The sequence below is a fragment of the Lactuca serriola genome, chromosome 4 (genome assembly GCF_051521515.1).
Source record: "Lactuca serriola cultivar US96UC23 chromosome 4, Lser_US96UC23_V15, whole genome shotgun sequence".
Lineage (NCBI taxonomy): Eukaryota > Viridiplantae > Streptophyta > Magnoliopsida > Asterales > Asteraceae > Lactuca > Lactuca serriola.
This window is the reverse complement of record NC_136411.1, coordinates 213771049-213784781: the sequence shown is the minus strand read 5'-3', so window position 1 is coordinate 213784781 and position 13733 is coordinate 213771049.

Genomic DNA, 13733 nt, shown 5'->3' with positions numbered 1-13733 from the left:
GCAGGGCGGAGAGCACTCCACTGCGGGATATATGTTTGAGATTGACCGTGATAGCTCCGGTATTGGATGCCATTCGTGGGGCACAGGCCGAGGCGGTGCAATCGGAGATGCAGAAGAAGGAGCGAGTCATTGGGTTAGTTTCGGAGTTCATTACGGATGGGCGAGGACTTATGACTTTTCAGGGTCGGATTTGGGTACCGTTTGTGGGCGGTACGCGTATTACTTTGATGGAAGAGGCCCATCGGTCGAAATTTTCGATCCATCCGGGGGCTACGAAGATGTATTTGGATTTGAGGAAAGAGTATTGGTGGCCCTGTATGAAGAGGGACGTCGCATGGTTTGTTGAGAGGTGCTTGACCTGCTGTAGGGTTAAGGCCGAGCACCAAAGACCGCATGGCAAGTTCCAGCCATTGGAGGTTCCCGAGTGGAAGTGGGAACAAATCACCATGGATTTTATCACCAAATTGCCGACGACTGCCAGAGGAGTTGATGCAATTTGGGTGATTGTGGACAGGTTGACGAAGAGCGCTCACTTTCTTGCCATCAGTGAGAGTTCTTCAGCGGAAAAAGTTGGCAGAGGTGTATGTGAGGGAAGTGGTATCTCGGCATGGGGTGCCGATCTCGATTGTTTCGGACCGTGATGTGCGTTTCACTTCTAGATTCTGGAAGAAATTTCATGAGGAGTTGGGTACTAGACTGCATTTTAGTACTGCATATCATCCCCAGACAGACGGTCAGAGTGAGCGGACGATTCAGACGCTTGAGGACATGCTCCGAGCATGTGTGTTTGATTTTGGGGGTAGCTGGGATGCGTATTTACCCTTGGCATAGTTTTCCTACAACAACAGCCATCATTCGAGCATTGGTATGCCGCCCTTTGAGCTGTTGTGCGGGAGGAGGTGTCGGACCCCCATTTGTTGGGGAGAGGTTGGGCAGAGGGTGATGGGCAGTACAGAGATCGTGCTTTAGACGACATAGCAGATTCAGCAGGCCAGACAGAGGTTGTTGACCGCCCAAAGCCGACAGAAGAGTTATGCGGACCGACGTCGATCCGAGCTTGAGTTTCAGGTCGGCGATCTCGTTCTCCTGAAGGTCTCTCCTTGGAAAGGAGTGATCCGATTCAGGAAGAGGGGCAAGTTGGGGCCCCGATATATTGGACCATTTCGTGTGATTGCGAGGGTAGGCTGGGTAGCCTATCGTTTGGAGTTGCCAGCAGAGTTGGGGCAGATTCACGACACTTTTCATGTGTCGCAGTTGAGGAAGTGTGTAGCCGATGAGTTGGCAGTGGTTCCATTAGAGGATATTCAGGTGGATGTGAGCCTGAATTATGCCGAGAGACCAGTGACCATCAGAGATCGGAAGATCAAGGTTCTGAGGAACAAGGAGGTACCTCTGGTGTTGGTTCAGTGGCAACATCGGAAGGGATCGGAGATGACCTGGGAGCCGGAGCGTGAGATGCGTGAGCAGCATCCGGAGCTATTTTCAGAGCGAGACTTCGAGGGCGAAGTCTAGTTCTAGTGGGGGAGAGTTGTAACAGCCCGGATTTCCAGGTATCTTTTATGTTTATGTTTTGGTGTTTTGAGAGGGGACTCAGCGAGTTGGAGCTCAGACTCGCCGAGTAGGACCGCGGTTCTGGACGTGGGTTCGCGCCTGGACTCGGCGAGTCCAAGGTATGGACTCGGCGAGTCCGTGCTGTTTAATGAAACCCTAATTTCTCGAGTTTGCGACCTATTTAAAGGGCCTTATGGCCGTCATTTGTGCTCACCAGTCCCTTGAGTGAAACCCTAATTGAGTGTGAGCGTTTGGAGCATAGTAGGAGGCCCTTATTGATCTTGGAGGTGTCATCTTGCAAGGAAAATGGAGGATCAGCTAAGGAAAGGCAAGAGGAGGCACTTCCTGAGAGTTTGGGGTCCAGAGCATCGCATTTGAGGTAATATCTTCGAGCTATCCTCTGCTATGTTGATGTTTTCATTTGATTTAGGGCTTGTTGAGCCCTTTTGTGGCTAGATCGAGTGCCCCCTTGGTCCCTTAAGCGATTTAGACCAGATCTGGACCCTTGGAGGTCCAGAGTGTCCCTTTGCCCAAGCTTTTTGTGAATCAATGGAGGTTTTGGATTGGAATACTTATGCTTTAGGTTAAAATGCCATTTATGAGCCATGGGGTGTGTTATGAACACCAAGATAAGGACTTTACGTGTTGAATCAGTCTAGGAAGGCCAGATCTATGAATTGTTGGAACAGATCTGACCTTAGAAGCAAGTTTGAGTGATTGCATGGCATGGACTCACCGAGTCCGATGATCAGACTCGGCGAGTAGCTTGAAGATTGCCTTCAGATCGCCCAGTGAGTGGTCCAGTCGAGTCATAGGTTGACTCAGTGAGTCAGGGCGAGTCAGAGAGGGTTGACAGGTGGTCTGAGTTGAGCTGGGACTCGCGGAGTTGTTCTTGAGACTCGGCGAGTTGAGTCGGGGTGGCCCCGCGATTCTTCCAGGTGGAACTCGTCGAGTCAGGGGGAGTACTCGATGTGTCAAAAGGGAATCCTAGAGAGATTGGTGAAAACGTCTAGACTCACCGAGTCACCTTAGTGCACTCGCCGAGTCCGGTCAAAGTTGACCGTTGACCGTTGACCGTGGACCAAGAGTTGACTAGTGTTAACTTAAAAAGGGTAGTCAACCTTAGTGGTAAAAATGTTAATAAGAGACGTATGATGATATAGGGAGATTGTAGCTCGGAGGATCGAGCACGTGTGATTCCAGGATTTGCTAGCTATCGATATTCACGAGGTGAGTCTTCTCACTATACTATACCCGGAAGGGTTTTGACTGTGTGACCGGAAGGTCGGATATGGTATGAGACATATGTGTTATATGTGATAAGTTAATTGTTATGTGTGCTATGTATGATATTCTTGATATGGGCTGAAAGGCATTATGTTATGGGCCGGAAGGCGTTGTAATGTGGACCGTAAGGTTGGCGTGGGTAGGACCGGAAGGTTTACCCAGCAGGGACGGAAGTCCCCTGAGACACATGGACCGGAAGGTCAGGGCCTGGAAAGGCGTATGTGCGTAAGTTGTATTTTGGGGAACTCACTAAGCATTTATGCTTACAGTTGTTGCGTATGTGTTTCAGGTACTAGCGAGGACCATGGGAAGGCGCCAGCGTGATCTGTACACACTGATGGATGATTTATGATCTTGGGATTTATATGATTGTATTATGACATGATACGTTGGATATTTATTCCTTGTTTTGGATGAAAATACATTTTTAGAAATGAAAATTTTGTTTTAAAATTTCCGTTGTTACAATTGTTGTGTTTTACAATTAAAGTCATATGAATTTAGATTATTCTGATTATATGTTAACATGGTGGCACATTCTTTTATTTGTAGTTCAAAGTGACAATGTTTTAGCACAATATGGCTCTTGCAAACAATTCATTGGAGCTGATGGTTCTTTCTTTCGTATTCTAGAGGTTGAAGCTAGTTGGATACCTCATATGAGTTAAATTTTTAAAGATATGAAAGATTATATTAAGTGGTATAAAGGATATGCAGTAAAATCTGGTTTTGATATTAGAAAATCAACATAGAGGAAATGCAATGGAATCACAACCCTGAAATATTTTATATGCAATAAAGGGGTATTGCCTAACATGTCACACCCCCAAAACCGAAGTGGCGGAAACATTCGGGGGTGGAGAACGTCATGTACAGTATCATAACAATGAAAAATAGTAAAACAACCAACAACATCCATTGCATTAATAAAATAGTTAAATACATGTGTGTTCTTCTGTAAAGTTTAAATGACACCAATAATTTATAGTCAAAATAATGACGAGTCTTGAATCCACTCCGTCTTCTCAAAAGTTGAATGGGTGTACTTGTCTACTAGTTCCCTGAGAATACAATTTAATTTGAAAGAGAGTATCTACATAAATGTTGGTGAGTTCATAAGTATTTAGCGTTGTTTGCTTAAACTTGTGTTGTAAAATGTTTGTATCCATATAGTAAAATGCTTACATTTGTTTTGTAAAAATGTTAGTTTTCTTTCCCAGAAAATCCTATATTTTCTACTTATTATGGAATGTAGCCTTCTACCCAAAGCTCAACTGTTTGTATGTTTGTTCTCATGTAAAAATGTAATGTTTATGTTTGTACTTTATATCTGTATCAAAGTATGTTTTCCATATAGTTACTATCTTTTAATAGGAAAATAGTATGTTTTAACCCAGCGATAACATCATCAATGAAACGGAAAAATTGAGACTCATAGTCGTACTAAATGAATCATACAATTCCGAGAGTCTTATTGCCTTTAAAACCGAATTGGTCAATTAAGGTTAAAATGTGATGTGGTTATAACCATACTTGATTGACCTAGTATACACACGCCTCTATTCGGACGCCGAAGTTGTAACACCCAGAATCAGAAAGACTAAGAAAGGAAAGGAAAACCCTAAGTCAAGGGGGGTCAACTCGTCGAGTCCATAGGTGAACTCGACGAGTCGAAGCGGGATCCGGGTCGGAGAGTAAGTGACCGAATCGACGAGTCGGAGAGTGGATTCGGCGAGTCCGGTCTGGATTAGGAAACCCTAAATTCGGGACTTGGTGCCCTATTTAAGCATCTTATTCTCTTCCTTAGGGTTCATTTACAGACTTTCTCACCCAGAATACCTAACCCTAGCCACCATATCCGTTTTTGAGCAAGATCTAGCCTTGGTGAAGTGATTGGAAGCTTGGAAGAGAAGGAGGTTCATAGTGGTGCAAGAGGAAACCTTGGATACACAGTTGGTGTGGATTTTCAGATCCTTTGAGGTAATAAGCTGACCCTATTGCATTTAGATCTATCTTATGGTTGAGATTTGGGAATTTTGAGTATGGAGGAGATCTATTTCAAGTTTGGAGTAGACCTGAGGTTGCTACCTCAGATATAGGCTATTAAGGATCCAGAAAGCCATAAAGTTTATGCCAATAAGTTGTTGGTGAAGCCCCTTGGTCTCAAACCCTAGCTCTAGAGTGTTTTAAGCCCATATCTCTTTGGTTTCGCATAAAGTTTGCAACTTTACGTGAGGAATAGACTTGGGAAGAGTGGATCTATGAGTTGGAGCCCCTGCATGACTCGAAAAGCCATTGTATGGATTAAGAACTGAAGTGACTCGGCAAGTCACATGGGTGAACTCGGCAAGTTGGATGAAGATGGGCATGGACTCGACGAGTTGGAAGAACAACTCGGCGAGTCTGTTGAAGATTGTCATGGACTCGACGAGTCTATTCTTGGACTTGGCGAGTTAGGTCGCAAAGCACTAACCCTTTCTGGTTAAGGCTCAGATCAGTGAGTTGAATGGTGACCCAGTGAGTTGGACAGGATGGGACTCAGAGATCTTTGAACTCGACGAGTCTTGGGATGACTCGGCGAGTTGAGTCGTATTATAGGAGTTTCTGAATTCATGGACTCGACGAGTCTTGGGGTGACTCGGCGAGTAGAGTCAGTCAGGAAGATTGACTTTGACCAGGACTTTGACTTTTTCAAGAGTGGACTTAGTCGACTTCTAGTGTTCTGTTTGGATCTAAGTGTTATGTATATTGATATTGGTAGCTCGGGGAGCTAGTGGGGCAGCGGTTCAGAGAATTGTTGGGCAGCAGTCTAAGGCCACAATGCCGGCCCATATAGATATGAGTAGGAAGACCTAAGGGAGGTGAGTGTGGGCGAGGTCCCGTATCTCACCAATAGCAGAGTGTGGAAGGTGTTCCACATCTCATTAGCAGTAGAGCGGGGGCGAGGCCCAAGTTAGGGAAAGAGTGAGTGTGGGCTGGGCCCGTATCTCACTATCAGTAGGAGCGTCGACGGGGTCCCATGACTCATCAGTAGCAGGACAAGGGCAAGGCCCAAGATAGGCGAGGCCTTAGGACAGGACCCATTAGTATATGTTTAGCTTATGTGTTGTGATATGTTTATGTGCTATTATATGTTAGTGGGCGAGGCCCACTGACAGTCGAGGCCTAAGTGAAATAGATCTTTATCCGAGCGGGGCTCGAAGCCAGGCGGGGCCTGGAGCGGCGGGGTCGTTGTAGCGGGCGAGGCCCGAAATAGCAGGTGTGGCCCAGTATGTGTTGTATGTGTTTATGCAGGGTATGTGGTAGGTTGGGGAACTCACTAAGCTTCGTTCTTACGATTTTCAGTGTTGGTTTCAGGTACTTCCGGTAGCGGAGGGAAGAGCTCGGGGTGATCGCATGGCTCACACCATTGATTAGTCAGCCTGGGATGTTTTACTCTGATAATGAAAATATGTTTTGGAAATGATACTCTGAATTCATGTTATGACTTATGATATGTTTTATGAATATGGCTTTGGTAATGATTTAAAGAAAATTCTTTGGTACGGATTTTTGGGATGTTACAGAAATGGTATGACATTTGATCACCCGTGGACCCGCATGTCCCACTGTAGCTAGCAACGAGATGTGGGATGGTCAATCCCATATAGATCTATACTCAAACTCACACTCTTCCTCCAGGATACACTAGTTACAACACGTGGCATAACAATGTATTGTTGTGTCATGAAGTAGTATCTCACATTCTAGTTGTCATGTACATGTATAGTGTGTATGTTCCTTTCTGTACTTGTAAATGTGTATGTATATGTATATTGTTCCTTTCTGTACTTGTAAATGTATATGTATAGTGCTCCTTTCTGTACTTGTAAATGTATATGTCTAGTGTGTTCTCTAAACCATTCCTATTATAATTTACTAGTATGTTTGTTTTGTAATTGACTTGTAGAAATGACTCAATTGCTCAGCATGTATAATTGAATTAAGTATAACTTTAAAGGTAAGATTTAATATTGTTATATGTATTTAGCATGTATAATTATGAGTTAATCGACAGTCGGACTAGTGTATCCTATCCTAAGCACACAACGAAACAAGGAACATGAGTCAAGGTTATTAACAATAATCCTAAGTCCATTAAAGCCTATTTATACTCGAATACATAAAGGAATATGGTTTGAGAGTAAAAGAGTTTGCACAAGGTTTAAAAATTAGCTTTAAAAGGGTTTTGAAATGAAGTTTAACAATGTTTTGAAATAGTTTTGAAAATGGTTTGTAAATGGTGTTTAACAGTGTTGGAAAGTTGTACAGTTCAAAGGTTTATAATAACACAATTTCATTGTGTTCAACTTGTATCTCCCCCCCCCCCCCCTTAAAGAGCATTTAAAACAGTTAAAAGGTTGATTGTAGGGGTATGAAATCACCTGATTGTGAGTCACTTGGTTGAATGAAAAAAATAGGGTGCTTGGCAAACTAGGAGAAGTCTCAAGCACAAATGAATCCTATTAAGGCATATAATCACATATATGTGCATACAATTAGTGTTTATAACTACTAATAAGCATAGGAAACAACATTTGGATGTAGGAAACACTCTAAATGAAGTGCTAGACCCACAAATGGATGGTTGAATGATGATCTTGACCATACAAGGAGGGTTCACGGCCAACTCTATGAGTTCACGGCCTCATGAGGTGTTCACGGCCCAAGATCATTTGAAGGGTTCACGACCCTTACAAAGGGTTCACAGTCATGAAATCTTGAAGATCTTGAAGATGGTGATGAAAAGTGATGAATCAAGGTTTGAACAAAGGGGTTCCTAAGCATGAACAAGTAAGGGATGAAATACTTACGTTTTGAGGCCTTTAGGAGTGATCACGGTTGAAGATAGTTGAGAGAGAATGGGGATGTTCACGGCTGGAGCATGAAGAAGTGAGGAGAAAATGTGTGAATCCCATATATATGGAGGGTGGTTCACATCCCAAGCATGGGTTCATGGCCGTGAACCTACTTTACAGCCGTGAACCACCTTTGAAGGTGTTCCAAGCTCGAGTATAAACTATTGATTCCAAGATAACGCTTCTTAACATTCAACCCTTGAGTGCACTTGGCTTAGAGACCCTCAAACTGACTTGGGATGTCAACATCGATACATATCAAAAGCATAAAACAATAACATCACAGGCCATAAAACAAAATTGGCCTCAAAACAACATAGGTCGTACAATTTTCTATTGGCCTAAAATCCATAATCTCTTGTCAGATCATCCAACTATGCTTTGGCCACTACCTATAATACAAGAAACTGAGTGGGTCAGGCTGGAAAGCTTGGTGAGCATTTAGGGTTTTCAACCCACAATAAATAAGTTTATTATTTTCAACAATTATTCAACCCGATTACCCATTCCTGTTATCCTCACTTTACGTCCCTAAAGTATCTATTATAAGGGATCTATCCTAAGGAATTTCATTGGGATGGACACTACTGCTAAGGGGATTCCTCATCAATAAGGGTCCGTAAGCCAACCATGGGGGGGGGGGGGGGATGGACTACACCGGTGAACACATCGTTCACAAATACGTACAGGTTGCGAGCGTGCTAGCGTTACACTGAATTTCCTAGAAAAGTCTGTGGTCATCATCCATACTCCGCTAGATGAATGGATCAACATCAACATCAAGGCCTCTCATCATTTTATTTCATCACACATCAACTATATCATCTACCCATGTTTTACCCAACATATTTTTAGATATAATATATATATATATATATATATATATATATATATATATATATATATATATATATATATATATATATATAAGGTCTAGCTCTTAAAAAACAAAGTTCAAATCTTTCACCCAACATAGATCTCAAAGTAAAATCACATATACAGTTCAAATCTGAAGAAAAGGTCTAGATCTGACAAAAAAAATGTATATACAGTTCATATCTGAAGAAAAAGGTTTAGATCTGAAAAAAATACATATACAGTTCACATCTGAAGAAAAAGTCTTAGATCTGAAAGAAAAAGTCTAGATTTGAAGGAAAAAGTTCAGATATGAAAATAAATAGGTTTAGATCTTTCATCCAGCATAGATCTCAAGTAAACGGATAATATATACACATAGCACGCAATTTATATAAAACACTTCATATCTATGTGTAAGATGAAAGTGACTATACACTCACCTGATAAGGGATGATTCGGACAACACTTCACTTCTTAAAATAATCTTCTTTGATGAAACCGGGAGGTTTTCTTGAAAACCGGGCTCTACGCAGGCAGAGTTTTAAACCGAAAAACTCTTTTTCTTGGAGCCTTCGGGCGCTCCGGGGCTTTCTTCTAATGTTAGGGAGGTTTCCTAGGCTTCGAGGGTGTTTTGGAAGGCTATAGAAAGAGAGAGAGAGAGAGAGAGAGAGAGAGAGAGAGAGAGAGAGTTGTGAGTGAAAGACAGGTTAAAATGTGAGGAAAATGGGGCTGCACATCGCACCCTTTATAGGCGTGAGGCCTTGCAGTATGCTGGGCGTACCCTCGGTGGTACGCTGCGCATAAGGGCACGTGTCGCAGTTTGGATGGAGCTTCGTGGAGCGCTTCAGACCACAGAAGAAGTCAAACAGCAGGGTGTTCGCTTCTTGTATGTTGGGCGTACTCCGGAACACTTGGCGTCTGAGGATACGCTAGGCGTACCCCTCGTAATTTTCCATCCCGAATTCAAAAATTCATAACTTTCGCATACGAGTTCCATTTTTTACGTTCTTTATATCCACGGATAGGTAAGACTATACTCTACAAATTTCTTTTAGACTCCGTCCGCAAATTTTAAATCTATATTTAAAGTTATATTTTTAACAGGCCGGGACAGGAAGAGTCCGTTAAAAATTAATAACTTCTTCATCTGACGTCTGCTTTCGTCGGTCTTTTTACCGTTGTGCTACTATTCACGAGACCTTCGATTCTCATTTAGGTTGTGTCGGCTAGAGATTGTTCGATCCAATAGGGCTGCATACCGCTAAGTCGAAACTTAGAAAATATCATAACTTCCTCATAAAAAGTCAGATTTTGGCGTTCTTTTTATGCACGCTCTCGGTTTGAAGAACACTACGACTTTTGTTTAGATCGCTAAGTCTAAAAAGTCCTATATCGCAAATTCGCTATTTATGTCTCACAGTGTCGTGCCGGTTCTGTCGTGAAACTTTGACAGGTCATAACTTCTTCACTACAACTCGAATTTCGGTGTTCTTCATTTGTCCGGAATCCTTGTCACGACCACTACAACTTCCTTCATAGACATCGGGCTTATCTATCATTTTATTTTTGAAGCTTATTTTATAATATCTTTACAAACAAGTATATAATCACATGAAAGCACATAATTCACATAATATTCAAGTAATTCATATTTATTACTTTAAAATAGTTTACAACGGTTGACCTAGACTATTACATTATCGCATTAATGCTTAGCCTCAAAACACGTGCGTTACAGATAGGTCATGATTAAGTTATTCACCCTTGTTATAACACATGGTAATCTTCAATGGTACTAACATCAATGCCAAAATTTATCTCGGCAGACGTAGTTGTAGCTACCAACTCCCATCGGGCGATCTAACCGTACAAGATCAATAGTATGACACTTATACTTGTCGTTAATCATTCTCTGCGGATTAACGATTATGAAAATAAAGGGTTTTCCACCAAGACACACAGTCTTAGTATACCCAACAACATAACCCAAATGGCTTAGGAAACAAACCTAACTCATATGGCTCTAGAAACAACGTGACACCTACAGGGAGACCCTGGAGTGTTGGATTCTAACAATTTGTCTAGGCATCCTAGTCCTAAACTTCCCGTTATAAGATTGTTGAATATTTATTATTCTTTTAGGAATAATATTTTATTGAAGTCTTTTAGTATTTGAGATACGCAAGAATTAATGGATTTCTAAATTTCTGTTGTCTATTATGATGAAATTTGGGCAGCATCATGACTGCTTTTATAACATTTTCCAGGTTTCAACCAACGTGAAAATAACAATTTTCATAATATTTTTATTTCACGAGATTAATACAATATAATATTTCGCAAATAATGACTCTTAAGTTCTGAAATCGATCATGCTATTTAAAAATGTCTTAGGAAACGAACCTAACTCATATGGCTCTAGAAACAACGTGACACCTATAGGAAGACCCTGGAGTGTTGGATCCTAACAATGTGTCTAGGCATCCTAGTCCTAAACTTCCCGTTATAAGATTGTTGAATATTTATGATTTTTTTTGTTTAGGAATAATATTCGATTGAAGTCTTTTAGTATTTGAGATACGTAAGACTTAATGGATTTCTAAATTTCTATCGTCTATTATGATGAAATTTGGGCAGCATAATGATTGCTTTTATAACATTTTTTAGGTTTCAGCCAACGTGAAAATAACAATTTTCATAATATTTATATTTCACGAGATGTTTAACACCCGTAGATCAGAGCTAGTCAATTTAGAGACAATGAGCGTCAAAAATGACTTTTGATGGAAGATTATTTAGATGGACTAATCTTAACTAAGTTGTAGTATATATTATAAGGATTTCGTACATATAAAAAATGTCGAAATCCGAATTATAACAAAGAAGTTATGACCTGTCGAAGTTTCACGACAGAATCGGCACGACACATCGCGATGTAAATAGTGAATTTACGTTAGAGCGATATTTGGCCTTAGCGATCTAAATGAAAGTCATAGAATACATTAAACCGAGAGCGTGCATAAAAATAACATCCAAATCTCACTTCGTATGAGAATGTTATGATTTTTCTAAGTTTCAACTTAGCGGTATGCAGCCCAAAGTTCGAATATGAGATCGAAGGATTTCTAGCCGAAACAATCTAAACGAAAATCGAAGATCTCATTGATAGTAATACAACGGTAAAAAGACAGACGAAAACAGAAGTCGGATGAGAAGTTATGAGTTTATAACGGAGTTTTCCTATACCGGCCTACTAAAACTAATATAATAAAAATTAAATTCAAAAATAGCCGACGAAATCTAAATGAGAGTTGTAGAGCATAATCTCACCTATGCGTAGATATAAAGAATGTCGAAAACGGAGCTCGTATCTGAAAGTTATGAATTTCTGAAGTTCGGGGCGCGAACCACAACATTGTGTCAGAGTTCACGACGTGAAAAAGGGGTTCACGACGTGAACTCAGTGTTGACATCTTCTAGAGCCTGACAGACTAAACATCGCGACTACGCACTGATGACGTCCAAGGCCACGACGTGAAATGATGGTTCACGACGTGAAATCTGAAATTTCAGCCTTATAAATAGAAACCAAAGGCAGCCGGGTTTGGTTGCTAATTTCTCAACCTCTCTCCTACTCTACTAATCTTTAATCCTTCTTTTAACCCCCCCAAAGCCCCGATACCATCCCCGATACCAATGCGGGTCCTGATGCTCCGAAGATCCCGAGAAGAAAAGAGTTTCAAGCCAAAGCTATGCCCGTGAGAAGCCCGATGTGTGAAGATATCCCAGTTTCACCGGAGAATTGCTACTCGAAGAGTCGTAGTGTTGTTCGAGCATCGTCTAATCAAGTGAGTGTGTAGTTACTTTCTTCTATTACATAGATATGAAGTATTTGCTATGAAATACGTGCTATGTGTTTATACGTTGTTTGTTTACTTGATATGGATGTTGAATGAATGTTTTATATAGGTTTTTAAATGATTTAAACTATATATGTAATTTATATCTACAAATATGCTGGGTAGAACATGGGTAGATGAAACAGTTGGTGTGTGAGGAAAGATTAGTTTGAGGATGAGACGAAAGATGATATAGATCATGAGATGAGGGTGACAGGTGAAAAATGAGTGAAACTTTTACCCAAACGATGGCCCCTATCATTCATTAGAGTAAGGATGACAACCACAAACTATTCTAGACAGTCATGTGGAACACTAGCAAGCTCGCAACTTGTAGGTGTTGTGCACTTGATGTTCACCGGTGTACTCTAAAAACCCTGACAGCTATAGATTTAGTGCCTTATAATAAAACGATGGTAGCCATGGATTTAGTACAATGTAGATGAACCTTGGTAACTATAGATTTAGTATTGTATAGATGAACCTTGGTGGCTATGGATTTAGTATTGTATAGATGAACTTTGGCAGCTATGGATTTAGTGTTTGTTATAGGAACCTTGGGCAACAATGGACTTTGTGTCAATTCCTTAGGCCAATCCTTAGGAACGAATGAAGGAAGGATACTTGATTCTTAGGGTAAAACCTTATGAAATAAAGAAGACAACGGGGATGGGTAATTGGGTTGATTGTTTGATGATTAAATATAATAATTATATTATTGTGGGTTGAAAACCCTATATGCTCACCAGGCTCCAAAGCCCGACCCACTTAGTTTTCTTTGCATTACAGGTAATGGCACAAGAGTATAAGTTGGTGTACTTGACGAGAGATTTTGGATTATAGATCAGTAGTTATAAATAACTATTGTAAGATCTATTTTATATACTGTTTATGCTTTTGGTCTGTATTGGAACATGACATCCCGATATTTTGTTTTTAGTGAAAATACATTTCTTTAAAGAAATGCTTTGATAAATTCTTATCACATTTTGTTTTGGGAACAAATTCTGCATCTGTTTTCTTTAAACGATTACTCTGATTTTAAAACAAAGCATAAACAAATCGGTCTTTTTCTGGTCGTGAAATTGGGGATGTCACAAAATTAATACAATATAACATTTTGCAAATAACGACTCTTAAGTTCTGAAAATTGATCATGCTATTTAAAAATGGCTTAGGAAACGAACCTAACTCATATGGCTCTAGAAACAACGTGACACCTACAGGGAGACCCTGGAGT